The 5280-nt window shown below is 35.9% G+C and overlaps 1 long non-coding RNA gene across 1 annotated transcript in view; it reads right to left on the minus strand.

Annotated features, from left to right (window-relative positions):
• Positions 1-5280, minus strand: part of LOC116069267 — a 1149691-nt gene that overhangs the window by 321076 nt on the left and 823335 nt on the right. The window contains exon 4 of the long non-coding RNA XR_004109948.1: positions 4924-4976. This is a non-coding gene — a long non-coding RNA (uncharacterized LOC116069267). The remainder of the gene's footprint in view (positions 1-4923; positions 4977-5280) is intronic.

A 5280-nucleotide genomic window follows, 5' to 3' on the forward strand; every position in this document is an offset into this window, starting at 1 on the left:
AAAATGTAATGTTTTAAGAAAATGGTCTTGTTCTAGACAGTGAACCTTTCTAATTCTCCCATAAGGTCCAGACCAGCTCTAGTTATGCCTCTCAGTGACATAAAAAAAAATCCTTGAAGTAATAAACTTGGAGATTTAAATTTTCTCATTCAAAGAAAACTTAAATGTGATCAGCTAGACTAACATTCAAATACCATACAACTATTAAGTCTCTCTCCTTCTAAAACTGTTAAACAGGCATGTCTCAAAATATCATTAATTGCATTAAATTTCATAGTTCAAAATTGTTTTTTATGAACATCTACCAAATCTGAGCATAATTAAAATATGAATCTTTACTCTATCTGGGCTGCCTAATAGTAACCACTTGCCATATTTGCCACTTCGACTTTTGCCACATGTTGAGCACAGCTGGAGAACTGAACTTGCAGATTTCCTTAATTTTAATTAATTCTAAATTTGCAGTCACATGAGGCTAGTAATGCTGAGATGTTACAGCAGGTAAGGAAGCATCCCAGAGAGGATAACCATCTGGTTCTAAATTAGACTACATAATCGCCCCAACACCACTCCTTCATTGTTTCCTAAAACTTTCTGCTTTTTAAACTACTCATGTTAAAATTTGTCACTCATTTCTGTTACACTCCTCTCCATTCTAAGAATTTCTGACCAACTTTGCTTCTTTGAGAAGGAGAGCCCGTCATATAATCATCCTCATCTCGATGGGCCAAACATAATGTTTGTTTGTTTGTTTTGTTGTTGTTGTTGTTATTTTGTTCTCTTCCACACAAGTTGATACTCCCTTGAATCTCCCCTCTGGGAAGGATTCCAGTTGTTTCTTGAATATTCTCTTGTTACTGCATCTGTTTCCATAATCTTTCTTCATGAAGTTTGGTCCTTGATAGTTTGGAGACTTTCCACATATAATTCTCACATTCCTCTTCATATGGGACTCAACTTGGGCTAGTCATTGGTTGACCATTCCCTCACTTTCTGCTCCCTCTTTATCCCTATACCTCTTATAAGCAGGAAAAATTGTGAGTCAAATGTTTGGTGGCTGGGCTGGTATCACCAACCCTCCATCGGAAGTCTTGCCTGGTTATAGGAGGTGACTATTTCATGGTCCATGTCTCCTATTACTAGGACTCTTAGTTAGGGTCCTCCTCATCAATTCCTGGGAGTTTCTATTGTCTTGCGATTCTACCTTGTCTCAGGGATTACCCCCTCCATTGATTCCAGTTTACTCTCCTAGTTCTCTCTCCTGCCACCCTCCCCACACTTGATCTCTCCTGTGCCCCTTCCCATTCACCCAGTTCCTTCCTACTCTCCACTTCAGATATCTATTTATTTTACCTTCTCACTGAGATTCAAGCATCCTCTCTTGGGCCAAATTGTTACTTAGCTTCTTTGTATCTATGGATTGTAGCATGTTTATCATGTACTTTGTGGTTAAAATCCATTTACAAGTGACTATAACATGTTTGTATCCCATACCATGAGAGAGAGAGCCTACCTTAGACACCATTAATAATATTGGTGTACTTGAAGATAGTCATTTGAGGGCTTCACACACCAGCTAATGAAAACAGATGCAGAGACCCACAGACAAACTTTAGGATGAGTGTTAAGGGTCTTGAAGAAGAGTAGAGGAAAGGTGGAATGAAAGAGCTGAAGAGGTTACATACACAGAAAACTTACAGAATCAACTCACCTGGGCATATAGGGGCTCACAGAGACTGAATCACCAACCATGGAGCATGCATGGGATGGACCTAGTCGCATTACATTTGTGCAACATATGTACACCTTGGTCCTCATGTGGGATCTAAGAGTAGGAGCAGGGGCTATCTCTGACACCATTGTCTGCCTTTGGGTCTCTTTCTCTAATGGATGGCCTTGTCTAACCTAGAAGAAGATGGGCTCAATCCTACTATAGTTTGATATGCAAGTCAGGTTGAAATCCATGGGAAGTCATGCCTTCTCTGAGGATAAAAGGAGGAGCATAGGGGCTGGGGAGGACAAAAGGAGGGACAGGGAGGAGAGGAGTGAAGGGAAGCTCTGATTGGGAAAAGGTGAATAAAGTAATTAATTAACTAATAAAAGTAGTTCTAACACCTGCTAGTTTTCTAAAACACACTAGAGACATGAAGAGAAGAAACAAAATAAGGCAAAGGTTCTCCTGCAAGGCTGAGCTACAAAGTGAGATTCACTCTCTCCTTTGTCACTGAGCTCTGACATTGGTTCCCTGAGTAATCATGCTCTCCTACCATCTTGATTATGCTATATAATGTAGAACCTTAAGGCATTCCCTTCCTTGATAGCTTACTGAAGGCCTTTCTATCCAATCTTTGATGCTCACCATCTGTCTCTACCTTTAACCTTTTTTTTTTCCTCCAAAGGAATGCTTTATTGACAAGTTACCTGATGATACTTGTAGGAAGATACATCAGTGACCTGCACTCCTGTAATGTGCTCCCTCACACAGCTATTGTTTTTTAACCCTGGAAAAGACGACACCAATAATGTGTTCTTCTTCAGCTCCCCAATTACTTGCTGTTCCTAGCTTTGTGTAGTACCATATTCTAAGGGATTCCATAGAAACCAGGGGTACTTGATAATCAAGATACTTCACACTGTATCAAACCAGAAACTAACCTTAGGAGTGCAGAGATATGTACAAACAGATAAAGTCTTTGCCCTGCTAAGAGCCATTAAGGCACAGTGCTGCCCCTCTCTCCAAATTATGACTCTCAACACACAGGGCCCTGGTGTTGAGAGGCTGCAGAATGTGGCAATTGGAGGCAGGAGGAAGAAACTTAGAACGAACTAAGATACACTTGGCATATCAACATGTCGATCTTTCCTGTTGTATACAGCTCTTGTGGTCCAGTATGAGCTTCAAGAAAACTTTGCCTTCACTTTCAAGAAAAAGCCAAGTAGCCACCTCTCAGGTGCCTGATTTCTATTACAGCATGCCTAAAATGCTTCTCTTAAATCCTACGAACATCCAGAAGGCAGGAAAATATCCATTCATAAAATACAGATGAAATTTCATTACAAATTTTGAGATTAGAGGAAATTAGATAATTCACAAATGAATTAAAATTCTGTCTAAAATCTTAGCTTCCTCTTGTGTGAGTGTGGGCATGTTTATATATGTATATATACATATATGTGTGTATTTATATACATGTATATGCCTACAGAATATGGATATCATCATGAATATGTATAATTGCATGTATTTATGTAAATATGTGTGTTTGTTTCTACATATCATATTATATACAATACATATTATAAATCTACAGACATATATTGATACTTGGATGATTCTTGAAAATAAATAGACATGATTTGACAAGTAAAAACACAGTAAGTAGAAATATCTTCTAAATCACAGAGACTCTGAGATAAATCAGTTCAAATTGTATTTATACAGCATGCATCACAGCTACTGGTGAACTCAATGTGATAACTGTATATTAAAGTGAACACTACTGTGTTTCTTATTGATGAGGTTATATTTACTTCCCATTAAAACTCTACTCACAGTAAAGGCAGAGACAAGCTTTCAGTTATTTTACCAATAGGTTCATACTTATTAAGTACGTGTATGCCTTAGTACTAGTTTTATATCTCCTAAAACAGGAATAAATGCACTTACTAAGTTATAATATTAAATGAGAGAAATACAACAAAGGAAATTTGAAAATCTTAAAGTAGGACATTGCTTTTTACATCTAACATATCTCTGAATGGGCTATATAAACATTCCATAAGCATGACAATGTTGTCTCTTTGATAACATAACATTATCGGATTTATTGCACTCTAGAAAGACATTTTAATTGCCTGTGGAGGCCATGCCAAGTTGAAAATCAGTGGGAAGGAATATTGCCAAATAGTTCAACAGTTGAGTCAGTATGATATCTAGGAAATAGCATCAGTGAGGGGAGAAAGCAGAGCATACACTATGCTCTTTAACACGCCAGAAATCGATTTGAGTAGGAAAACTACCATGAAGATGAAGTACTTAGAGAAATCCAGTATTCACAATTTACAGAGCACTGTAGTATCTCTGCGAGTTTTCATGATATAGAAAACTGAGTGTCAAATCTTGCTTGCTTTTCTTTAAAATAGCATTTCCACTAACAGCCACCCATCTTAAATTGCTTTAATTCCTGAGCAAGCAAAGGACCTGCAGCATGCTGATATTTCCCTACTCCATTTAGAACTGAGATAATTGCCAAGTAATTACATTAATGTAAAGAAAGGGACAAAGATAACACTGGATGTCGGGAAAAACAAGTTACATATGTTCCCAGTTGAAATAAACAGATTTAAGCCATCATGAAAATTAATGGCAGAAGAGCAAACAAATGACTTCACTTAACTTTACCATCAACCTTCAGTTAGAAGGAAGAGGGCCTTTGCTTATCCTGTACAAGACGTACATAACCTTTTCTAGGCAAACTTCTAACATGCAACATTATTACCTTTTTGGATTATCTAATAGAAACTGCAGATAGGTGTTCTACAAGCCGAAACATGATCAATTGTAAACGTAGAAAAGTCAGACTGTGCAATTAGCTAATCAGAAAGAAAATCAGTGTTTGATTATCTAAATTGTTACCTAAATTATCTAAATAGCAAAATAAACAACAGACAAATGGAATGTCTTTGTTATGATATGTATTTCTTCAAGATTAAAATGACTTGCTTTTAACCGATTCGACTTTTATAGTAACATTAATTATAATGAAGAAATTTTAACATAATTATTTTAAATTTAAGAAATTACATCAACATATTTTAAGTAACTTGAGACAGATTTCAGTTCTAAATGTTGGAGAGTCTTAGTATCTTAAATGTTTTTGAAGATACAAATAAACATGTAGGTATGTATATATAAACACTTACAGTTGTTTTCTTGAGGAAAGTCTATATTCACCACCAGAGTTTGAAGTTAGTGCCTGTTAAAAAGTAACAAAACATGAATATATTAATTTAAAATACAATAAACTAAATTTAAATAGCAAGTAAGATTTCTTTGTGTTCTTAAATAAAAGTTTATATTAACTATAATATCATGGTTTTAATTTATTTCTTAAATGAAAAAATAGAAAAGCCAACTGAAAATTATTTTCCAGTGTGCACTGTGTGTTAGAAATTACCATTCTTCTTGAGTTCATTGTATATATTGGATATTAGAGAACCAAATAATCCTATTAAAAAATGGGGTACAGAGCTAAACAAAGAATTCTCAATTGATGAACA

This window comes from Mastomys coucha, unplaced genomic scaffold (genome assembly GCF_008632895.1).
Source record: "Mastomys coucha isolate ucsf_1 unplaced genomic scaffold, UCSF_Mcou_1 pScaffold22, whole genome shotgun sequence".
NCBI lineage: Eukaryota > Metazoa > Chordata > Mammalia > Rodentia > Muridae > Mastomys > Mastomys coucha.